The 26,784-nt window shown below is 40.4% G+C and overlaps 1 protein-coding gene across 1 annotated transcript in view; it reads right to left on the reverse strand.

The window, feature by feature from the left end:
• Positions 1–1,683: 1,683 nt before the first annotated feature.
• The window catches only part of LOC124788428 (mucin-5AC-like), a 78,327-nt gene continuing 53,226 nt past the window's right edge, over positions 1,684–26,784 (reverse strand). Inside the window, exons 5-6 of the mRNA XM_047255698.1 lie at positions 23,264–23,339; positions 1,684–2,249 (exon numbers count right to left, since the gene is read on the reverse strand). The gene's annotated coding sequence lies outside the window, so the exon portion shown is untranslated. The remainder of the gene's footprint in view (positions 2,250–23,263; positions 23,340–26,784) is intronic.

The following is a 26,784-nucleotide window of genomic DNA, read 5'->3' on the forward strand; positions in this document are numbered from 1 at the left end:
TTCTACAATGCTTCTGCCCACCAATCATGTGTTTTTCCGTCATCCGCTTATTTTGCTGAGTGTTAGCTACACAACACCACATACGAGGGTTGGAACATTAATAGTGGAAACTATTTATTTATAGCTCATACGAAATCGATATGTGTTTCAAAGTTTTACTGACCTTCAAAGTAGTCACCAGCATTGTGTATAACCCATTGCCAGCAATGTGGGAGTTGTACAATACTCTTAACAGTGCCAGTTGTGTTGACAGTTCGAGCAGCACGGTCTATTGCCCGACGAATTTGTAGTAGTTCTGAAGCAAATGCCGTGAAGTGTTTCCTTCAGTTTAGAAATCGAGCTGAACTTACAAGGGCTTAAGTCAGGGGAGTGCAGTAGGTGGTATAGCACTTAGCAGCCTCATCAGTCAAACAAATCAGTAACAGTTTGCACTGTATGTGCTTGAGCACTGTCCTGCAAAATGATGGTCAGGTCTTGCAGAAAGTGTCATCACTTCTCTATGCTGTTCATTTTTGGAACACAACCTACAACCAGTTTAGAGACAGAAGTGATGACACTTTCTGCAGGACCTGACCATCATTTTGCAGGGCACTGCTAAGAGTATCCTACAACTTCCACATCACTGGCAATGGGTTATACACAATGCTGGGGACTACTTTGAAGGTCAGTAAAACTTTGAAACACATATCTATTTTGTACGAGCTGTAAATAAATAGTTACTACTATTAAAGTTCCAACCCTTGTATCATTTATTCACCCTCTTCACTTTGCCACAGCATAGCTCTTGGTGTGAATACACGATGTGGAATGTTGCTGCCAGTTCAGCATAGCAGATGACATGAACACATATGTAAAAATGTTTGTCACTAGTGTAGATGGGGATACAAGCAACAAACATTGTTGCCAACATGTTGCAGACCTTGGTGAAACGATGTTGCACACAGAAACATATTTTTTTTTTTTTTTAATCTCAGAGTAAACGTGGCTGTAGAGGTTTAGGCAAAACTACATAATTTCCCCTTCGTTTTATCTAAATATGTATATTTATTTTTGTTAATAAGTTTCATTTCCTCTTGGTCCTAGAGAGAGAGAGAGAGAGAGAGAGAGAGAGAGAGAGAGAGAGAGAGTCGCTGAACACCACTCAGTGTCGCTGAAGCAAGTTACACGTATGGAGTTTTACATCATTTTGAAAATATGCTGAAGTGCTTCCAATATTTGTAGTTTTTCAATTTTTGAGTCAAGGTGCATATCTATTACAATTTCAACAAAGAATATTATGGCTGAATGCACTACTGACATCATTCTTTTGAATAAGCACTTCTCGTGAATGTCACAAAAGCTCAACATCCCAGGTACTGTTGTGTGATAACTGATCTCTTAAAACCGTTTATGCTTATTCTGAATTGGGACAGAAATACTATGTGGGAAAATACACTTCCATTTAACGGTTCTTAGTTCTTATAACATCTCCACATGTAAATGTTAAAAGTTTATAACTTAGGCTACACAGCATAAGGAGAAAGATGCTTCCTTAATATATTTGTGAGATACAGTTAAAAACTGAAAGAGATACACAACAGAGGAAGAAAGAACAAAAACAATAAGTAGTAAAGACTCTTTAGTCTTTTTCTTAAATATACTATCTATTAAATATTTTTTCCTTAAAAAAAAAGAGAGAGGGTCAAGAGGACAAAAATACAGACAATGCTAGATGAAGGAAGTTCTAAAAGGTCAAGAAATAGGCATAACAACATTTTAATAATTGTAAGATAACAGGACAGTAGTGCGAGTGTTTTAATGGTGCAAAATAGCTTAGTTCTTGTTAATCAAATTCCTAAACCAGATTCTCCTTCATGTGCAATTAACCATCTATTTTGCTCATCTTCTGCTTGTTTTACACCTGTTATCCATTATTCATACCTGTCACATTTCTCAAGCAGTTTGCCTTTTTTTTCTTCTTTTTGGGGAGGGAGGGGGAGGGGGGGGGGGGAGGAATATCAAAAGCTCACAGTGTTCTGTAGTGCAAACAGTACATAACAATAGAAAATGATATTGCCGCACAAATCCAGTCCTCAATGCGGAGTGCCTTATCCAGTCTTTGATAATTTTCAGACTCGAAAATCTTCACATCATCACTTTACTTCAACCACTGTGGCTGACCTTTCCATGGCTAATCTTCTGTCGAGAAAAGTGTTTCATGCTGATGTAACGTACAATGATGATTGTACATAAACAGCCTTTTGCGTCACCTGAAAAAATGAGAAAGAGGAAAGAAAATCACTTAGGTCACACATCTCAACCTCAAACTTTATTTTTGGTTGCTTTTACATTTCTGAGACAGCTTAATGCTAATGACTGTGTGCATCAATTAAAAAGCTCGTAAAACTTCCCATGGGATACAATTATATTTTTAATATATCGTGTGATGGATATTGGAGAACCTTGTGAACAAATAAAAATCTGAATATCACTAAAACTAACTTTTTTTGATAAAGAGAACAGAAAAAGTGGGAAATGCATTCTGGTGTTCATGACAGAACTGTTTTCAGAGTGAAGAGCTTGTACAGAATGGGTTAGAAATTATTCACATTACAAGGGTAAGCCATTCAAGAGAGAGACTGCTGGAGCTTGCATGTGTACCTGGTATACAATATAAATGGAAGCACATACATGCACATGGTTGAGTGTTCTAACACCACAATCTGCCTTAACAAATGTTGCTGTACTGCACTTTAATGCGGACCTGGATGTAGTGCCGATAACCGCCAACTGGGTGCACAGTGCAGGTTGGGAATATCGGCATGCGCTCAATAGAGCTGCACGGTAAGGTTGGTGATGCTAATTAATAAGAGTACAGAGATGTGGATGGGGACACACGTTCCAATACCTGTGTTATATGAAAGAGAATGATTCGAGAATTAAGCCTTTTTTGTTTTGTTTTTAAAGGACAGATCATGACAATTGGTCCCCCTGCCTAAAAAGTGTCTTAGGCTTTCATCGTCACTCGTCAAAGTACTGTCAGCCGGCATATGTCTCAGAATCTTTGGCTGATGTTTTTTTAGCAATTTTTCTGACATTTTAGACACCACAAGTGGCTGGTATTGTTGAAGGTTCACTCTCTGTTGTTGTGACAGACTGAAGTCTAGCCCACAGCCGGAGATTTTGCGTATCTGTTGCACCAACATTGATGTCTTGTCCCTTGTCATTACTGCTGTAGTTCTCCCCTCACTATCTGCAACAATAGTTTGCTGAAGCATGAAAATTCATCATCCATTTACCTTGAGGATTTCTTCTTTCTTCCTGAATCCATTGTTATATTTGTGCATTACCACAGTTTCCTGAACAAATGGCCACAGTAGCTCTTCTCCACAGTGAGAACCTCCGTGTCAGTGTATTTTATTATGTGGTCAGTTTCACAAACGTGACAGTATCTTCTACAAGAAAGAAGAAAGCCTCAAGGTAAACAGATCCAGGATTCCCATACACAAATCCCCATTAAAGGAAGCAATGGCAGAACCACAGCAATAATGAGCACCGAAAAGTCGTCAGATGTTAGTGCAACAGGTACATATAGTCTCTGGCTGTGGGCTCGACTCTGGTCCGCTACCAGCAATGGAGGGTGAACTTTGATCATGCCAGCCACCTGTGCTGGCAAAACATCAAGTAAATCGTTAAACAAATATTGGCTGAAGATCCCAAAACAGAAACCCATGGAATTACAGTCTTTGAGCAGTTTTCTGATAGGCATTGCAGAGCACTGGTGTAAACACACAGAAATGCAGCATCTAGTGGTCTCATTATATGAAAGGGTAAGGTGTTATTGCAGAACTGCCATAATGGGTGGGAGTCAGCATTTTTATCAGGAATGGGACACTGTCAAGTTTTTTAGATATGTCATAAAGATTTTGAAATGTCAGCCACTGAACTGACAAAGCTTCAACATCCATCAAACATTAATTATTTTATGTGCAAGGCACTCACCTTTTGGTAATAGGGTAATAGGACCACATTTTACAGTTAATTAACTGCAGTCTTGGATGCAGCCTCAGGCCCCAAAATTAACAAAATCTTTACTTGAGTGGGGACATGAGTATGAACACAAGCGTTAAGGATAAAATTACTCACAATGTTGTTAAATGTTTTGAGTATCTTTGGCATGGCAAAATTAGTAAGCAGTGCTATGAGAGTAAACCATGTCTTAAACAGTGAAATTACAGATTTCAGCAGTGGAAGTTGCAGTACAAGGTAAAGCCTCTTTTTTACAAGTTTCTGGAGACCCAAATACATTTTCCTTAACTGTAAAATTTCTTTATATGGGGATTTAGTTCCAGTATATGATAAAGTGAACCATAATCAGAATTTGAGGTTTCTTGGCACTCTTTAAACACTATCTTAAACTTCGCTCTCAGAAACCCTAAATTACATACTGGTGAGCAAAACTTATGGACAAATGTAAATTTTCCACGACGAGTCACTGCACGTAATACAGGTCAGTGAAACTTGGACCACACACAAAAAGAACTGCTACAGTAAAGTATAAAAGGTAACATATGTAATGTAGCAAACATAAATGACAGTTCTGTTTGAAGACAGTAGTAACATTGAATTTTTCATGGTTTCCTGGACATTACAAAAGGTGGGTCACAGTTTTTAATATGGCATGTAATCATTGTGGGCAACATGCTCTGCAACATATTCCCATGGTGGCTGCAAGGTTGGTAAGGAGCTCTTGTGGTAGGGTGTTCCATTCCTCTACTAGCTCAATTGACAACTGCTGGTTGGCTGTTGGTACATATGAACATGCTCCGGTACGTCTCCTCAAAGCATTCCACATAATCTCAAAGGGAAAACAAACATGCCAGCCCATTCACTGAATCATGTACTCTCATGTGACGAAAGGTGTGAATATGTAATGCATCCAGGGATGTGATTGAAAATGATCATTCTGGCAGCCCAGGTGTTATAGTGCAGAAAAGCGCAATGCTGCATGGGCTTACTGACCTCCAAATCTTTGAACATGGAACACTTGCCAGTCAATGTTCTTGTGACAATATATTCCTTCTCCATCTGCATCTTTTCAGGGGTGCATTTGCTAGATTCCATTTTTACGGTCGACAATGTGAGAGAGCATTGAACGGCGCAGGAGCAGCAGCTCTTGGAACATGAAGATATTTGGCAAATGGACTGGCCTGCCCATTCCACCAACTTAAATCCTAATGAGCATGTATAGCAAGCATTGGAGAGACATATTTCAGCACACCCACATGCACCAATGACCATCCAATAACCTTGCTGGTGGAGGAATAAAACTCCCTCCCACAGTAACTCCACACCAACCTTGAGGCCAGCATGGTAACATGTTGCAGAGCACACATTGCTGTCCACGGTGATCACACACCCTATTAAGAACCACGTCTCACCTTTTGTAATGTCCAGTGGACCATCATAAATTGCACTGTAATTACTGTGTTTGAATAAAAGTGTTATCTCAGTTGATCTCATTGTCTATTTCTATCACTTACCTTCTGTACTATACTGTAGCAGTTGTTTCTATATAAGTCCAAGTTTCAGCAAGCTATATTACTGGGCAGTGACACATCACGCAATTGTCCTACAGTTTTGCATGCTAGAGTATGCAGTGAGGTGAAAAAAGTCATGGGATACCTCCTAACATTGTGTCGGACATTCTTCTGCCCAGCATAATGCAACAACTCAACATGGCATGGACTCAACAAATTGTTGGAAGTCCCCTGGAGAAACATTGAGTCATGCTGTCTCTATAGCCATCCATAATTGTGAAAGTGTTCCCAGTGCAGGATTTTGTACACAAACTGACCTCTCAGTTATGTCCCATAAATGTTCGATGGGACTCTCGTCAGGTGATCTGGATACGCATACAATTTGCTCGAATTGTCCACAACGTTCTTGAAACCAAATGTGAACAACTGTGGCCTGGTGATATGGTGTATTGTCATCCATAAAAATGCCACTGTTGTTTGGGAATTCTAGGTCAAGAATGGTTACAAATGTGAACGTAATCATGTGCCGTCATTGATTGATTCAACTGTACCAGAGGACCCAGTCCATTCCATGGAAACACAGCCCCCCATCGTTTTGGAGCCACCACCAGCTTGCTCAGTGCCTTGTTGACAACTTGGGTCCATGACTTCATGGGGTCTGCACTGCACTTGATCCCTACCATCAGCTCTCACCAGCTGAAATTGGTACCCATCTGACAATGCCATAGTTTTCCATTTGTCTAGGGTCCAATCAGAAGAGGCACTGCAGGTGATGTCCTGCTGTTGGCAAAGGCATCAGTTGTGTTCTGCCATAGCTCATTAATGCTGAATTTTGCTGCACGGTCCTAACGGAAATTCATCATATGTTCCACAATGAATTCTGCAGTTATTTCATGCAATGCTGCTTGTCTATTAGTGCTGACATCTCTACACAAACACCATTGCTCATGGTCATTAAGTGAAGGCTGTTGGCCTCGGCATTGTCCACGGTGAGAGATAATGCCTGAACGCTGGTATTCTCGGCACACTCTTGACACTGTGGATCTCGGAATACTTAATTCCCCAACAATTTCTATAATGGAATGTCCCAAGCATCTACCTCCAACGATCATTATGCGTTCAAAGTCTGTTAATAGCTGTCGTGCAGCCATAATTATGTCGGAAATCCTTTGACATGAATGACCCGAGTACTATGATAGTTCGGCCAATGCACTGCTCTTTTATACCTTGTGTATGCAATACTAACCCCATCTGCATATGTGCATATTGTTACCCCATGACTTCTGTCACCTCAGTGTATTATTGCCACACACTTTTCATTAACTCAATAGGCATTATTTTAAAGTGCCATGTAAAATCATCAGTTGGTGCCTCAGTTTAAAGGCAGCATTCTGGAAGAAGAAGAAATTGTTTATTAACTAATGGAATAAACAATATGATTACATGGGATGGAAAAATCCTTAATTATTGTCCTTTATTTCCCTTTGAGGGAAACATTACACGTGGGAAAAATATATCTAAAAAGACAGATGATGTGACTTACCGAACGAAAGTGCTGGCAGGTCGATAGACACACAAACAAACACAAACATACACACGAAATTCAAGCTTTTGCAACAGATGGTTGCTTCATCAGGAAAGAGAGAAGGAGAGGGAAAGACGAAAGGATGTGGGTTTTAAGGGAGAGGATAAGGAGTCATTCCAATCCCGGGAGCGGAAAGACTTACCTTAGGGGGAAAAAAGGACAGGTATACACTTGCACACACACACATATCCATCCGCACATACACAGACACAAACAGACATTTGTAAAGGCAAAGAGTATGGGCAGAGATGTCACTCGAGGCCGGCACTTTCATTTGGTAAGTCACATCATCTTTGTTTATATATCTAAAAAGAAAGATGATGAAACTTACCAAACAAAAGCGCTGGCAGGTCGACAGACACACAAACAAACACAAACATACACACAAAATTCTAGCTTTCGCAACCAATGGTTGCCTCGTCAGGAAAGAGGGAAGGAGAAGGAAAGACAAAAGGATATGGGTTTTAAGGGAGAGGGTAAGGAGTCATTCCAATCCCGGGAGCGGAAAGACTTACCTTAGGGGGAAAAAAGGACAGGTATACACTCGCACACACACACATATCCATCCACACATACACAGACACAAGCAGACATGTCTGTCCCGGGAGCGGAAAGACTTACCTTAGGGGAAAAGAGGACGGGTATACACTCGCACACACACACATATCCATCCACACATATACAGACACAAGCAGACATCTTTAAATATGTCTGCTTGTGTCTGTATATATGTGGATGGTGTTGTGTGTCATCTTCTTCTTCTTCTTCTTCTTCTTCTTCACAATTCTCATCCTTCTCATCCCCTAAACCTTCATCCAGTCCTGCTCGGTTCTTTACAAAAATTGTCACACAATCACGTACATCTACCTGATGGGCAAAAGTCAGGATGCCACAATCAAACAAAGCCCTGATATGCACACTTGCTGGAATATTAGTGATAGCACTCCATTCTTCTTGATGGAAATTACTATCTCCTTTTCCAGCAACTGATGCTAACCAAAAGCCAGCATCTGCTAAACAGTTCAACACAGTCCGTTGGGTTCCAGCATTTCAGGCAGGAGCACACAAATTTATAGTTCGTAAAATGTTCACTCTCATTACATCCTTTCTTTCAAGTAATGAAATTGTTCTTTCTACAGCTTCTACACTGTATTGAGGTTTCACAGGATGAAGTATGCCCAGATCTAGAGGTTTTAGACGACTTGTGCATTCAGCATAAACAAACCAAACATCAGTATTTCTCAGCAACACCATTAAATATGGGTGTAGGGAGCACCTATCGATAATAAGAATGGTCTTTCTTTCTGCAACACCCATCTTGGTATCAAATCTCCTATACCTGGATTAGAATGACAAAGTGATTGACAGCAAAGCACAATTGAGCATGGAAGAGGCGATGTTGTCGGTTTGCAAGTGCATGCGCATGCATTATGTCTGTAGCAGCGACAGCTGTGTGGTTTCTTTCTAGATTACCTTCTCACGCCTTATTTTAATAAGCGGTATTGACTTCCTATCCTTGTGGCTTAACAAATGTGCTCCTTTGTATAAAATGATACCATGGTCCTATTATTGGCATATCTCAACAACAGCAACAGGAAGATCACTGTTTTCAATATAATCAGAACGAATCATGTTCAGTTGTCATATTCAGTACATAAGGGGTGTTAAAATGGATCTGAATCGTTTACATACATAAAATAACTAACAACATTAAAATAAAACAAACTGTTTGAGTACTTATCAAACACTGTAGTGTGCATGCAGAGTGTCATACTTGTGCAGATGTGCATGCAGAGTGTCATACTTGTGCAGAGGAGTATTCCTTAGTAATGAGAGGAGATTTGTTGTGCAACAGTAGTACACACCATTCAGTCAAAAATATGAAATACAAACACAAAAAAAAAAAAAAAAAAAAAAAATTAACCCAAAGGGTAAATGCCACTTAGTTCAGAATCACTTTCTTCCTTGACACTGTCATTATCTGAGCTCTGGTCCGTAGACAAGCCACTGAAATTGCTCAAGGACGTAATTATATTTTCTACGTTATTCTCAGCAGTCACTACACTTTTACAAGCTTCTTTAACAACCATTATTGTGTGGCATACAATATTTCTTCACTTCTCTGGCATTATTCGTGCCACTACTCCCCGTCTAAGTCTTTGAATTTCTGCCACAGTTATTTGCTGCCACGTAATTTTTAATTTGTGATTAAATCAATTTGATGGCATTAAGGCGGCAGTAGTGCCCTGTAGCCACATTCTTTAGCTACTTGTCCACATCATACGGTTGAAACTATGACTTATTTTTCTTTACTATTTCCATGAGCCTCACTTACATAAATCGTCCTGAATTTGCATGTTGTCGCATTTGACCACTCAACAGTGTCGGCTTTTTTTTGTTGCCATCACTGGAGCTTTATCTTTAATAACTGAGTGGTATGGGACATTATCCATTACAATGACAGGTGGCCAATTTAAGTTTTCCAGTAGTTGCCCCTTGTACTAATCCAGAAAACTATCATGTTTCATCTTCTTGTGGCAGTCATTTGTTTTCCTTGATTTGTAAACGAGGAGACAGTTAGATATGAAACCAGATGCAGTTCCAGCAGCCAAGACAATAATTCTTGTGCCCTTTCCAACCGGAACAGCAGAACTTCCACATATACTATCATCTGTCCATCTGTCCAGTCTTCTCTAATAGAATGACCAGCATGGGGGTGGTCTCCTGGCAAGCAGCAAGCTTAACCAAACAAACCAATTCAAAAACATTTTTAGAATGACCAGCATGGGAGTGGTCTCCTGGCAAGCAGCAAGCTTAACCAAACAAACCAATTAGAAACATTTTTAGAATGACCAGCATGGGAGTGGTCTCCTGGCAAGCAGCAAGCGTAACCAAACAAACCAATTCAAAAACATTTTTAGCAGATCCACATTCCATCGAGCCACACAATGCCTTCAAATGGTACTTTAATTGTAGTTCTTAAAAACCGACAACACGGCAATATGATGTCGACTCTCTCCATTATAATTTTCCATCCATTAATTTTTTATAGCAAAAACCAAGGGCTCTGACAATTAACAAAGAGATTTTGCTACCACTGAATAACTTTACCTCGCAACGAGTAACACAGTTTTTTAATAGTTGGATGTTCTTTTCTCTTGTAATACCCATATACATGGTGATGAACAGCATCTTGTTGAAAAGAATCCAAGTTTGTTACACGTGATTCTGTCCTCGTATTTCATGTGTCCTCAGTTTGGACGAACCAGGCTCTTACCTGTCTGCACAGTATTTCTCCTTACAAATTTTGACGACAGTATTTTCATGCATCTTCAAGGTGTCTGCATTTCTTTTGACTACCTACCTTCATTAGAGGCAATAGAGTTGCACCATTGTCTCTCTCTTACTCGAAATATTCTCGCACTAAACGCACAAACTCACCTTCCTGACCACGCAAAACACGAGTAGATCGCAGCCACACTTTCTAGCTCACTTCCACTACAAGCTTCAGACATTCTGGAGTGCAAAATAAACTCGCCGGCAGAGGAACAAAGCATGCAATGAAATGAACCACAGTTGTTTACGTTATCAGCCACAAGCTTTGTCTACAACTGGCTACAGTAGTCACTATGTGTAGTAGCAGAGAGATTTGACAATGGTGAACAGAACAGGAGGTGCGACCAACTGTGTCCTGTGATTGGCTGTTGCTATGGTAGCAGCCCTGTGAACAGCTGGACATCAATCACTTTATTATTCCGATCCGGGTGTAGAAAACTTCATACATATTTAATCAGTCATCCAGGTATTATTATTAAAATTAAAAGTGCACTGTAGTGATTTTAAAACACCTGGGAGTTTCAAATTTTCATGTATTTAAAGGTAGCAATTTTTCATTGCTGCAACTATTAACATACAACAAGGCTATCACTCTTTCTTTGCTTTTTTTACTTTCTCGACTTTTTTCCTCTCTAAACTGACTATGCTTTTTAGTGAAGTAAATTATAAAAGACATTAGTATTAACATAAATGAAAATGTTTCTAGCTCCACATCTCTTATAAGCTGTGGCAAAATAGTCTTCTTCCAATGTTCAATATGTCACTTTATCATCACAACCACTGCATGGAACATAAGAATTACAAAAATTGAGAAAGGAAAATTAAATGCAGCTTGCAAACCTTCAGTTCAAATAACTGTACATTGAACAGATAACTGCATGGTGAATCCAAATTTGTGTTAAACCTCTTTAATCAGTGAAGCACAAATGTTCTCCCTTTTTAATGCAGGACTGAGAGTTTCATCATAAGGAGGGTATCCTTATTTTTCAGTACTAGTACATACCATACAAAGAAGACTGCATAAAATTGTAAACACAGAGTTTAACATTATGTTTGTCTTCAACGTCACATATAATTGTCAGCTTCTGCTTCCCTACCATCTCACAACCCAGTGACGTTTCCCTTTGCACAGGATGGGAAGTATCAGGATGATGAGTGGGCAGCATCCAGGGGGGATATGTTTTAAAGAAGAACACAGAAATCTGTTAGATACAGTGTAAAATTTATTGCTTGTTTAGGAATACATAAGGTGCCCCCCCCCCCCCCCCCAAGAGAAGACACCAAATGTCTGAAGGAGCCTTTTCAACTAAAGTGTAAAGTGGATGTAAGAGAGTAGGGAAAAGACATGTTGTCACGCTGGGAGCCAGCAATGGAGAGAGTGAGCTCATTTGGGCCTGGCACTCTGTTTCCAGCTACCGAGGCCTCACGTGGTCAAATTCCTATTGCATTAGTCGAGGACGACATTTATGAGGGTTCTCTTGATCAGCAATCCATAACCATCAGAACGATGGCATGCAAACAACACAGCCTGGTACTATGAGAGAGTAGTGGGAGTGGTCTCCTGGCAAGCAGCAAGCTTAACCAAACAAACCAATTCAAAAACATTTTTAGTAGATCATCCCAATTCCCTCCAAATGTGTGTCCACCTGCACAACTTCTCCCAGGCCCTACAATGAAAACAAGTTTTTGCCACTAAACATACCAATTATATTCAATTCAAAACCAATTTTGAACTCTGCCTGACTCAGTTTACTCCTACATCCAACTGTGATCCACCCCCTACCGCCCCAATATCAGCCTTGTTTAACATACCAGAATTTCCTAACCCCAAATCTCGCCTCACCACCATTGCCCAAATCCCTCAACATGCAAACTAACCTCACATCTGTAGAAAGAAAAGCAATCCACCACCTAAAAACTGATACCCACCTTATGATCCTAACTGTTGACAAAGGCTTCACCATTGTGGTTGTGATTCACAGGGATAACCTAGCTGAGAGACTCCACCAGCTGCCAGATATGTCCCTTACAAGTCCTGTCACAGTGACCCCTCTCAATAAATCCATCAGGATCTCCAGACCCTCCTCAAATCCCTACATTCATACCAGAACCTCTTCCTTGTCTGTCTGTCCGTCTACTCACCTTCACCACTCCCTCAGTCCTACCTTCTACAAGCTCCCGAAAATTCATAAGCCCAACCACCTACAACACCCTCTGTGTTACTATCCCAAATTCCCATGGCCTTGCTACTATAGAACTCTACCTTTTCCAATGTCTGACTGACTCCGAACCTACAACTCCTTCCCGATCACCATGACAAACTATATCCCTACCTGCAGTTACTTCTCCTTTGAAGGCTTCACCTACAAACAGTTTGTGGTACAGCAATGGGCACGTACATGGCACCATACTCTGTTAACCTATTACTGACCACCTAGAGCAGGAATGGCCAAGAACTCTGTAGGCATGGTGAGCTCTAGTTCATATGTGGATCTCTCTTGCATGAGTGCATGCCTCCGCCACAACCATGCCCAGCGGTCTGAGCAGGAATAGGGGGAAACTGTAAATGCATCACAGCCACAACCATGCCCAGGTGTCTGAGGAGGAATAGGGGGAAACTGTAAATGCAAGGACAGACAAAAACAGTTTAGAAGATTTTTGTCATTCAGGTTGGCACATAATTGCTTCTAATTTAGTTTCATTGTCGATAAAAGATATTACACATACATATGTTTATTGAACCGCTTATATCAGTTTTGCAATCTCATTGTGTAGATGTGGAAACTCTTTCCCACAAAAACTTTGTAGAACACCTGGACAGTTTTAAAGTAAAAGAATTTTTCCTTTCAACTGGAATTACACTGCAGACTGAACAGTTTCATCAACACAAGCACAAAGGTACATTCAACTGATATGGCAAATTATCTCAAAAGTAGCTGAAAAAACAAATGTGAGATTGGTAGTGTCCTGAAAGTATTTATGGAAATGGATGGAATTCTTTGTTAGAAACTGTCCCTTTTGTAATGTGATTTTCTTTTTAAATGCCTCAGATTTCCTCACCAAGTACGCAGTAAGTTGCTTTTCATCTTGTGAAATCTTACTGATGTCATTCAAATGTGTACTGCACTAAATATGTGAGATCTGCAATCTATTCTGGCTCTTCTAGTTTTGGTTCCTGCTTTCCTTTTTCCTTCAGAAATTCAACGAATGTGAGTCTTAAGTCGGAAAATCATTCCAGGCATGCCCCTCAACTTAACCAGCACACTTCACACTAATAAATGACTAATAAATGACATCCCTGTACTCAATTTTTTTTTTTTAAAAAAAAGGAAGATTTTGGTTTAACATCCTGTTGACATCCACGTCGGTGGAGCAAAACCTCAGATAGTTTCATGGGTTGGGAAGGAGATCGGCTGTGCCCTTTGAAAGAAACCATCTTGGGATTTCCCTCGAGCAATTTAGGGAAATCGTGGAAAACCTAAATTTGGATGGCCGGACACGGATTTGAACCACTGTCCTTTTGAATGCAAGTCCAGTATGCTAACTACTGTGCCACCTCATTCGATCACTATCAGAAACTTTTGAAACTATTGGTGTAATAGTGCAAATGACTTCAGAAAATTTGCCATTTCTAGTGCCAATTTCATCACATGCCCCATGTGTGCAAATTTAGCATGAAGTTCACAAAACAATTTATTTCATACAAATCATCTGTTGATCATTATAATATTTTTGCCCTCTTATTGTCAACTAAATATTTAAATTCTTTGTGGATGGTGTTGTAATGGCATCCCATAGTAAACTTGTGGGCCCGTTAAATGTGCAATTTGGTGATAGATATTGAGAATTCTGAATCTTCTGTTCAAAAAAAATTCTGCGACTTCTATTCACTTTTAAAGGCTAGTGATCATAGATCACCAGACTGCCTCTTTTTGACCAGCAACCACTGAACCTTTGAACTTCTTTTATAGCATTAGTGAACAGCTAGGGATAAGCAACACTAATGCTAAGGTTCAGCCAAACTGAAGAAAGTCATGCCATGCGAAAAATGCGACACCAAGTGTTGGAACAAAAAGTGTCACATCACACAGCTAAATCAATTGTCATGCCGTACCTGGTAGTTCCGAGAAGAGACAAAAACATAATGAAGCCGAGATGTATTGAATTCTATCAACATGTGTTGCATTCTGGACCGCACGCGTGCAACACATTATGCATGCATGAGGTTTTGTATGCTGTTGCTAACCCTGATCTATCCTTCATAACCATCAAAAATCCCAAACCCCTAACCTGGTTCAGATTCACTTATGACATTATAATCTGGACTGAGGGTGAGGGCATCTTATCCACATCCCTCTATTGTGGAAACGATACTCACAACTCCAGGAAGTACCGCACCACCATTGACAAGCCATGCTCGAAACACATGTAGCACAGCAGCTTCATGGATTGGTAGTACTAACTACACTGAGGTCTGCCAGGAGCCACAACTTCCAACCCATGGGCGTCATGTGTGTGGACAGTGATTGGTCAATGCCTTGTTAAATACCAGAACAATGAACTATGGAAGAGTTCTCTTCAGTGCACCTAGTCGTGTACAGTCTCCAGTTACCATCGAGTCTACAAGATGCAGAGTCTGTCCGTCGTCTCAGAAACTCTGGCTGTATAGGCATTGTAAGACAAGCTTTAGACTCTACGTAGGCATCACTCAGAGGCACTGTGAGAGGACAAGAAGAAGCAATACTTAAGTATTTCTTCATTTTTAATAAATATCATTTTATTATAGATTGTTGGGAATTTTTCTGACTGAAGATAACCTACACCATCCTCCTACATTCCCAACAAAGTGGTGCAGGCGGCAATTTTTGTTTGATACCTCATTTTCTCTACAGTGTCCAGCAGACTGGGGGTGGGGGGTGGGGGGGTGGGGGTGTAGTGCTTGTGTGAAATAATTTACTGTGCATGAGGGCAATTTTCTGCTTTGGAAAGGCAAACAGAACTTAATTTAACAGTATTTCTTACTTATCATATATATTTGTGTAATTCGTTAATTATCTCGATGCCTAACAAAAATTGGCTGCTCATCAAACACTGTTGCTTAGACAAGAGGGACAAGGCAATAAAATCACCATGCCACCCTTCATAGTTATGACTAAAAGGTAGAAGACTGGAAAATTTACCTTCAGCAACTACAGCAGCACTTTGCGGCCTACATTATCAAAGGTGAGGATTGTCGATCACTTTATCTAAGCTGGGTTGCAAGAAGACCTTCAGTCTCCTTGTCAGACTTTTTCCTGAGTCTGACCTGGAGAAGTGCACTTAAGAGCAGATTATTACATCTCTGATGGATTACTACGACAGCAAAATTCATGTTGCTGTCACTCAATTCCAATTCTTTTGATGTATCAAACGACCACACCAAATATACAAGAATTGGCTTACTGAGCTATGAGGTCTTACTAGAAATTTCAAATTTGACGGTTCATGTGGAAAATCATTTGCTGATGAAATTCTCTGTGACATAATTACTCAGAACATTCCTAATGAAAGAATCCATTCTAAAATACTGCAGCAGCGGAATCTAATCCTGTCAGATGTTGTGCAAATTCTCGAATCATGGGCGACTTGTGATTCAGCAAATACTGACATCACAAATGTCAGTATTTGCTGAATGGCAATTTCCTGTAATTGCTGCTGTCGACAAAGTGCCACTGCAAACAAGGTGCCAGCAAGTGTGGCCAACCATGCTCCTGGGGGCTGGCACAGTAATGGTGTTTTTGTAAATAAGAGATGTGCTTACTCAAGCACGAACAGTCATTACATGCATGTGCAGGAAATAAATTAAAATCAGCCCCTCAATGCTTTGTCTGCCATGAATGTAAACTTTGTCCTCATACAGTCACTGTTAAGTTTTTTTCTGTAACAAACCTGGTCATGTATAGCAAGTTTGTTCTCAAAAGCTAAGTTTGCAAAGGGCTTCAGCATGTAGACAGCAAGTTGAACACATAGATATAATGTTATTTGTGCCACCAAAATGTAAAGTCAATGCAGACATCATAAATCAGCACCTGTATCTGCTACTGCTAATAAAGCAAAACCTGCTCAGACCCGATCAAAAGTTACTGGAAGTTCAAATAAGTTGTTCACTTCCCTGAAGATTGGTCAGCACAATGTGTAATTTCAACTGAACACAGGTGAATCTGTTACATTACTGAATCAAAATATTTACTAATTGCTTGGCAGTCCGCATTGCTTCCTTCAAATACCTGTGTGACGACTTACAATGGTGCTAAACTTGACATTTTAGGAACATGTGTCTTAAATGCTATTTATAACACCATCAAACAATCGGTGCCATTTACTGTCCTTCGTGTGGCTTTGAGCCAGAACATTTTTTGGTTTGGATCCTTTTGAACTCTTTGGACTGAAAATACACAGTAAAATGTGCCACACCTGGCTTCTCATACATCTTTTACTGGTGTTAACACCTTCTGTGATGAATTTCAAATTTGTTTGTTGGGGTGCGCAAAAGATTATGCTGTACATATTACTCTTCACCCAGACGCATGTCCAAAGTTTTGTAGGGCACGCCCTGTGCCTCATGCACTTCATTACAAAGTTGTAACAGAACTATGTTGCTTGCAAAGCACTGGTGTGTTGCAGCCTATTACATGAAGTCAGTGGGCGTCATCTTTCATCATCATAACCAAATCTAATAGGGACATTAGAATTTTAGTGGATTTCAAATCCACTGGAAAGGCCCAGACCACACCTGACACTTTTCCTTTGCCTTTACCTGAAGATCTCATTGATAAAACTCAATCTGGCACATATTTATCCAATACTGATCTATAAGATGCTTACCTCCAGATAGCACAGCCTCTTTCATTATCAACGTTTACCGTTCAGCAGCTTTTCTGCTCCTGCATTATTTCAAAACTACTTAGAACAACTACTGTGTTATGTTCCATGTTGTGCCACATATCTGGGTGCAATTTTAGTTACAGGAACATCATCTGAGGCTTACATGAACAACCTCAGAAATGTTTTTACTGTTTTAGTTTTGTCAAGGCAGCAGGACGTTATTCTGGTTCACTCACCAAACAGACATACCCAAGTCCAAGTTCCTTGCGAGTGTCAAGCTTCTGTTTTATGCCAACTCCATATGGGACAATGGTGTTTGGTCAAGACCAAACAGTTTGCTCATCAACATTGTACTTGGTTTGGACCTGATAAACAGACTGAATGCATCACTGCACACTGTTGCACGTATTCTGAGAATCATGCAGTGCCTCGGCAACAGTATTTCAGTTGGCCCCATCCTACTGTCCATGGGAACATATTCATATTGACTTTTGTGACCATTCTGGAATACAAGGTCGTTGATTGTAGTGGATGGATACAGTAGATTTCAATTCTGTGTCCTTAAGCCCCCAATAACATCGAGCACCATTCGGGTGTTGTGGACCACTTTCTGTTTAGAGGGATTAACAAATGTGATTGTTTCCAACGACGGACCTCAATTTGTTTCTGCGGAATTTCATCATTCTGTTCCCTCAATGGAATCAAGTATTTGACAATGGTGCCTTTTCACCATAAAACAATAGGGAAGCCAAACCCCTCATAAGAACGTTTCAGATGCAGATGATAACGCTCTGACAAGAGCATTGTTCTTAGTATTTATCACTCTCTGCCTTCTAGTGGCAAGCCTCCGGCAGAACTTCTACATGGACTTCCTCATGGTACTATTTTGAGCTTATGGCATCCTCAAACAGTGCCATCTCCTGAACTATTTCGCACAAAATTCACAGTGTCTCACAATGTATACTTCCGAAAATACACTCAACAACATACCTGGAAGCCGGGGACTGTGGTCACTGTTCATGGTCGAGCATATTACAATGGCACGTCAGATTCTGGTCGCATCTGTTATCAGCACCAGAACCAATTAAGGTCCCGCTCTTATGATGATTATGGTGATTCTGCCATGAGATTTCCTTTCACTGTTTTCGGGCTACAGCATCTTCATCTACTTCTACATACATACTCCGCAATCCACCATACGAAGCGTGGCGGAGGGTACCTCGTACCACAACTAGCATCTTCTTTCCCTGTTCCACTTCCAAACAGAACGAGGGAAAAACGACTGCCTATGTGCCTCTGTACGAGCACTAATCTCTCTTATCTTATCTTTGTGGTCTTTCCACAAAATGTAAGTTGGCGACAGTAAAATTGTACTGCAGTCAGCCTCAAATGCTGGTTCTCTAAATTTCCTCAGTAGCGACTCATGAAAAAGAACGCCTTCTAGAGACTCCCACCCGAGTTCCTGAAGCATTTTCGTAAAACTTGCGTGATGATCAAACCTACCAGTAACAAATCTAGCAGCCTGCCTCTGAATTGCTTCTATGTCCTCCCTCAATCCGACCTGATAGGGATCCCAAACGCTAGACCAGTACTCAAGAATAGGTCGTATTAGTGTTTTATAAGCGGTCTCCTTTACAGATGAACCACATCTTCCCAAAATTCTACCAATGAACCGAAGACGACTATCCGCCTTCCCCACAACTGCCATTACACGCTTGTCCCAGTTCATATTGCTCTGCAAAGTTATCCCCAAATATTTAATCGATGTGATTGTGTCAAGCGCTACACAACTAATGGAGTATTCAAACATTACGGGATTCTTTTTCCTATTCATCTGCATTAATTTACATTTATCTGTATTTAGAGTTAGCTGCCACTCTTTACACCAATCACAAATCCTGTCCAAGTCATCTTGTATCCTCCTACAGTCACTCAACAATGACACCTTCCCATACACCACAGCATCATCAGCAAACAGCGGCACATTGCTATCCACCCTATCCAAAAGATCATTTATGTAGTTAGAAAACAACAGTGGACCTACCACACTTCCCTGGGGCACTCCAGATGATACCCTCACCTCCGATGAACACTCACCATCGAGGATAACGTACCACTCAGTCGGCCTTCTGACTTCATGGCATCTCCTCTGTTCTGCCCCATCTCTGCCTTTGCATGCCTTCAAGCAGCCTTTGTCAGCGGCACAATATTCCCCAATGCCAGCCCACATGGACGTGGACCCGATTTCACTGGACGACCCGACCCCCAAGGACCTGGATGCACTGATGTCATCTCCGTCGTCGACTACCTGCAAGAACCACCACAGACACCTGAAGACTTGCCCTGGACATGTGCCCTGCCAAAAGTTTCCCAGCAGATGTTTCCTCATGCTCACAAGGTAAATGTCAGGATGTAGGCTGGTGGGCACCATCCGCCATAGTTCTGCTGCCCAGTGGCAGTGCCCCCACCCCCTCCCTTCCACCATTCTCCGTGCAGTTCTCCAACAACGGTGCACTGATTTGGGGAGTGTGGAATGTGGTGATGCTACTCACGACTCCAGAGAGTAGCACACCACAATCGATAAGTCACACTGAAAACACTCATAGCGCAGCAGCTGTATAGGTTGGCAGAATGAACTACACCGAGGTCTGCCAAGGGCCGCACACTGCTGCCAAACCATGGACATCACATGTGTCTATAGTGATAGGTTGATGCCTCGTTAAATACTGGAGCACTGAGCTACGGTAGAGTTCTCTTCAATGCGTCGAGTCATGTACAGCCTCCAGTTACCGTCAAGTCTACAAGATGCAGTGTTTGTCCATCATATCTGAGACTTACGTTCTCTAGGCATCGTAGGCCAGCCCTCAACACTATGTAGCCATCACTCATGGCACAGTGACAGGACTCTAATATTTCAGAGGACTCGTAATACTTGTGCTGGGCATTTCACAAGAAGAAGAACTACTTAAGTTGAGTATTTTTTCATATTTAATAAATATCATTTTATTACTAATTGTTGGGATTCTCTATCACTGGAAATAACTTACGCTGTCCTCCTGGATTGCCAACATGCAGAACATCTACACCTTCTGCCACATTTGCTTCATCTATTCCTCCTCAGACCAACAAGCCGTCCTTCCCAATGTCGACATTCACTTCAATGATGGCTTCATCAGTACCTCCGCCTACATCAAACTTACCAACAACCAACAATACCTCCACTTCAACAGCTGCCACCCGTTCCACACCAAGTCCTTTCTTCTTCTTGTGAAATGCCCAGCACAAGTCCTTTCTATATAGCCTGGCCACTCCTCATCACGTCTTTAGTGGTGAGCTGTCTCTCTCCAAATATGCCAAATATCTCAGCAAGGCCTTCAAAGATCAGAATCACCCTGCCAACCTAGCCCAGAAACAGATCTCCAGTGTCTTGTCACACCAGCCACTTACTCTCCCCCACATTCTCATTGCCCAGCCACAAAAGTGCATTTCTCTTGTGATTCAGAACAACCCAGGAGTGGAGCAAGTGAATCACTTTCTCCACCAGAGTTTCAACAACCTCTCATCATGTCCTAAAATAAGAAATATCTTCCTCCCTCCTCCTCCCACAGTAGTATTCAGCCACCTACCCAACCTATGCAATATCCTTGTACACCCTTACTTCACCCCTACTCCCAAATCCTGCCTCATAGCTCATACCCCTACAATAGGCATATATGAAAGACCTGTTCCATACATCCAACCAAAACAAGATATAGTGATTAAAGTTTTATCTAAAATCGTCTGCTCAGTTAAGTAGTTCTGACATTTAACTATCACGGCATAGTAAAACAAAGAACCAATAGAGATCACCATTAGTTTTTTTTTTTTTTTTTTTTTTTTTTTTTTTTTTTTTTTTTTTTTTTTTTTTTTTTTAAATACATCAGTCACAGAAGTATTTTCAGACATTCACATCAGTGACAGAATTAAGTGCTGCTATTTTATCTTTACAGATACAACCCAACATTTAATTTACTTGGCTAGGATATACAGATTTCCTGATTTTGCTTTGTGTATTAAAGGCTTAAAGACACTGCTTTGCTTCTTCCAATATGTTTTATTTACAATCCTTGCTAGCAAAAATGAGTTTAGTAAGCTTGCTTTGTGATGTGGATGCGTAATCATTTCATTTTAATTTTATTTTGTTTATGAATAAAAATGCCTAGAAAACAATAATAAGAATGGCTAAAAGACTGAGGACAGTGCAGTCTCAAGAAACTAGTGAAGATCATGAGGTGAGACTTAATGTGGCTTGAGAACGTCAGGTTTTAACTCGGTCCTCCGAAATTCCTTCCAAGAGCGAGGTGCAATGCAACTGCAATTGAGAGCATCATGCATTACTGTGGTTCTAAGAACCTTTCACTTACAGAGGCTTAAAGTTTCTTCTCTCCTCTGTAATGTCACAGAAGTGGAAATTTTTATGGGAAGTGGTGCAGGTGAGCGAGTTTTTAAACACTGAATCCCGCTTATACCTAACAATTTACCATTTTGCTTTAAACATGCATGATTCCCAGAGAGTTTATGTTGGGTGTGGCAAAAACGTGAGAGGAGTACAGGCAGCTGGATAATGCAGTGTAAAGGCCAAGCAGGAGAGGGGAGGTGGGGGCAAGTGTGCAGGTTAAGGTTCAAATTACAGTATCTTCAGAAAACTTATGCACAGTATAATTTTAGAATAATAAAGCACTGAACTATTTGGGAGGGGGGGGGGGGGGGGGGGGGTTGGTTAACGTACCATGGATACTGACACACAGGAACTTGCAGTGTACAGATCGAGTAGATACCACCAATCTACAAAGTATGTACAGAAACCACGCAGCATAGAATATTAAAGCACTGGGGTATAATTATTCGCAACAGAATGAATGTATTACATAGTGACACTGGTGAAACTAAAAAGAACTGCAATTCAACATGACAAGTATAAATCCACCTTTAGATGCTACCATGTTTTAAGAGACTAAATAACTAACTTTACAATCGGACAGGTAAAAATGAGCCAAAGAATATACTTTTCCATACATAAAATTAAATGTATGTTCTATTAGTTTTATATGGAACATGTTTTGAAAAATGCATAGAGGCATTACTAAATTAGATAACCATGCTTCACAATAACGTCTAAGGAAAGAACGCGGAACACCTAAGTGAGCAAACTCTACATTGTCCATCTGCTGAGTCACTCCACTGCAAGTAGGTTTTAAAATAAAAAAGTCTGGCTCTCAAATTAAAATGTCTCAGTTACACAGTATAAAACAAAAGAAAATTTGCTAAAACACGTCAGTAAAATAATTTTTGAGAGAACATTCATTGAATTCAATTTGGAATAGGGAATATATGCCAAAAATGTTTAGCGCAGAAAAAGCATTTTAAGTCAATGAAAAATAATAAACTAGAGAAAATAAACACAACATTCAAAAATCTTTGGGACTTTTACAAAATCATGAGAGAAGAAATGGTGCTGTACATAGCATTAATCTAACACTAACTGCTGACCCAACAGCAGTTTGAAGACTTTTAAATGGTGAGGAACCCCTACAATTTTGAGAACTTTACATGGATCATCTTCAAGATAAGTATGGACACATTTAAATACATTTTCACACTCCTTGGTAGCCGATAATGAATAAACCTTTACAAGTTTGCATAAATCTCGGTTGGAAAAAAATAATCTAAAACAAAATATTTTATGATGGGTAAAACCAACATAAACAAAATTATTCTGCAAATCATATTGACACTCAGTATTTATATTGTACAACATGAGGTAACAAAAGAAAACAAATATTCATTGAAATCTCTCTATCAAATCAAGAACTTGCCATTGTACTGATTACTGAAAAGTAATTAGAGAGTCTTCTTATAATCGTAATGCTTACTTGAAATACCAAATTAGAAAGAAATTTTATAGAAAGTGCACTCTTACCTTCAATGGCACAGTATAGCAGATATTCCATGACTGCCCCACTCAGTCCTCTTACCAAATCCACAAATGCATCACACTGCAAAGGAAATAGAAGACATAAGTTAAAGGTGCTTGCAAGAATCATCAAAATCAACAAGAATTGGGTAAGAAGAACATGAAGAAAAAGATGGCAAGGGAGGGGTTAATAGAAGAGAGAGCACTGGACAGGAGAGTGAGGGGCAGTAAGATTATTGTTATTGTTACAGTTATTATTATTATTATTATTATTATTCACGTGATTTAGATGATCATTTAACACACATGTATAAGCGAATAAATATACATAAAGCATACTTAGTATAAAAGCAAACACAACATGAAAAACAAACATTTGAAAATATACCAGTACTGTGAAAAGGAAAGTTGCTACTCACCATACAGAAGAGATGGTGAGTCACAGATAGGCACAACAAAGAGACACAAAATGTCTGCTTATGTCTGTGTATGTGCGGATGGATATGTGTGTGTGTGTGCGCGAGTGTATACCTGTCCTTTTTTCCCCCTAAGGTAAGTCTTTCCACTCCCGGGATTGGAATGACTCCTTACCCTCTCCCTTAAAACCCCCATCCTTTCGTCTTTCCCTCTCCTTCCCTCTTTCCTGATGAAGCAACCGTTTGTTGCGAAAGCTTGAATTTTGTGTGTATGTTTGTGTTTGTTTGTGTGTCTATCGACCTGCCAGCGCTTTTGTTTGGTAAGTCTCATCATCTTTGTTTTTAGATATATTTTTCCCACGTGGAATGTTTCCCTCTCTCTCTCTCTCTCTCTCTCTCTCTCTCTCTCTATATATATATATATATATATATATATATATATAGTAGAGGGAAACATTCCACTTCTGCCTCGACTGACATCTCTGCCCAAACTCTTTGTCTTTAAATATGTCTGCTTGTGTCTGTATATGTGTGGATGGATATGTGTGTGTGTGCGAGTGTATACCCGTCCTTGTTTCACCCTAAGGTAAGTCTTTCCGCTCCCGGGATTGGAATGACTCCTTACCCTCTCCCTTAAAACCCACATCCTTTCGTCTTTCCCTCTCCTTCCCTCTTTCCTGATGAGGCAACAGTTTGTTGCGAAAGCTTGAATTTTGTGTGTATGTTTGTGTTTGTTTGTGTGTCTGTCGACCTGCCAGCACTTTCATTTGGTAAGTCACATCATCTTTGTGTGTGTGTGAGAGAGAGAGAGAGAGAGAGAGAGAGAGAGAGAGAGAGAGATCTAATTCTGATGAAAGACTTACTGGCCGAAAGCTATATCTGTGACAGTCTTTTTGTTGCGCCTATCTGTGACTCAGCATCTCTATTGGTGAGTAGCAACTTTCCTTTTCACAATACTGTTACATTCCATCCTGGATTTTCCACTGTTTGATTCGAAAATATACTGAATATCTAGGCCTCTTAACAAGTACACAGATCTAGACGTCACCAAATGCAGTTCACTGACTCCACCAGAAAATTTTCATAATAAACACTGTTCAGTCACATGCTGCATAGTTTGAACAGCAACCCTACAGTCGCATGTCAGGACACCTTTGAATCTCTAGTCAGACAAACAAGCAGCACACCTTCCATGCCCTGTACAGAATCGATTCAGAGCTGGCCACAGTTTCCTGGGAAGATCAAATCCATTTACATGTTCTGTAGGATCAACAATGAGGTATTTTCTGGAAGGAACTTCTGCACCCACATCTACATCTACAAACATATTCCACAAGCCAACACATGATCTGTACTGCTACTAGTTATTTGCATTTCAGTTCCACTCACAAACAGAGCAAGAGAAAAATGACTATCTGTATGCCTCCATATGAAACCTAATCTCTCTAGTCTTTTCTTCATGGTCCTTACATGAAATGTATGTTGGTGGTAATAGAATAGTTCTGTAGCCAGCCTCAAATATCAGTTCTCTAAATTTTCTCAGTAGTGCTCCTTGACAAAAATGTCTCCTTCCCTCCTGTGATTCTCACTTGAGTCCCCGAAGCATCTTCATAATATTTGCACGAATTTCGAACCTACCGGAAACAAATCTAGCAGCCCGCCCTGAATTACTTCTATGTCTTCCATTAATCTGATCTGGTGCAAATCCCAAACACTAGGACAGTACTCGACAACGAGTCGCACTAGTGTCCTATATTTGGTCTCCTTTATAGGTGAACCACACTTTCCTAGAATCTCCCAATAAACTGAAGTCAATCATTCACATTCCTTACTACAGTTCTTCTTACAATCTCATTTCCTTTTCTACCAAATCAATCCCCATTCTTGACACACATCATATACATGAGACACATTTTGCATTGTCCAGGGTGGTTCTCTGGATTTAAATCAGATGGCAGGAATATTCTGTAGCCCTTTATACAAAAGTGAGTTCTCATAAGTAGCATCCTTTTGGAGCTTTCTTACAGCTGCTGCTTCTTGTCTAGTTGATGGTGGTGCAATATTATATGATACAGGCAGCCATGGAAGTGGTGTTGGTTTAGTAGTGTCACTTATTATTCTCGCCAAATGAATTAGCTTAACATCAACATTGTATGCATGTGCACTGCTTTTCTGTACTGGAGCACAGTACACGACTATAGAGTAAACCAATGCCAATGTTGCAGTACGAAGAGTGTCTGCATTTGTACCCCATCCTGATACAGGTAGTTTCCTAACGATATAAATTCTGGTATTCCCCTTTTTTTTCCACAAGGTAATGGGATTGGAATATAGCACCAATGAAACAAGGAAATTGACACTGGTATATATTACGAGTTGTAGGGGTACAAATTTTCGGGGTACAAATTTTCGCATATAAATTATATTGCAAATGCCACTATGTATGACATAAGTGTAATGCATAATCAAGTGTGGCTTGAAACAATTATTTTCAGAATTTCTGTGAGTAATTAAATTTAGGTTGATTTTATGTCAGAACAGCTACAGCCTCTAGTTTGGATGATGCTTCAGAGGTCCCCTGAGCATTAGCAAAGCAATAGCAGACAGCCAAGGTAGTGGTGGCAGACAGACATACACATGTTGCAGCTCCCTGGTTTTGGGCTGCTGTGGAACCACAACCAGAAGGCCTCAAAATATGCATGCTATACTCACAGAAGATAAGTCGGGGTATATTATTCCATGTAATGACACATCTGGTAAAGCACCACTTCCAGGATGGCGAGATATGCCATTTCCAGATTGAATCTGCCCAACAGATTAATGATGATGATCGGCGTGCCAGCCAGACGTGTTTTTTGTACCACTTAATGAATACTGAGTTGATACCCAAGTTCCACCTCAGTTACATTCTTTGCAAACATTCACTCACTTTCACATGAATTACACAACATGCAGACAGTTGGAGTGCACATATTTTGTCCTGAGGGGAGAGCGGAGGAGAGGAGTGGGGGGTGGTAACGGGGTGGTGACAGGAAGAGTTCCCAACCAAGCATTAAATTAACCTTGGAAAATATGTCAATAACCATGCCGACCCTCCGCCGATGCAAGACA

This window comes from Schistocerca piceifrons, chromosome 3, assembly GCF_021461385.2.
Source record: "Schistocerca piceifrons isolate TAMUIC-IGC-003096 chromosome 3, iqSchPice1.1, whole genome shotgun sequence".
NCBI lineage: Eukaryota > Metazoa > Arthropoda > Insecta > Orthoptera > Acrididae > Schistocerca > Schistocerca piceifrons.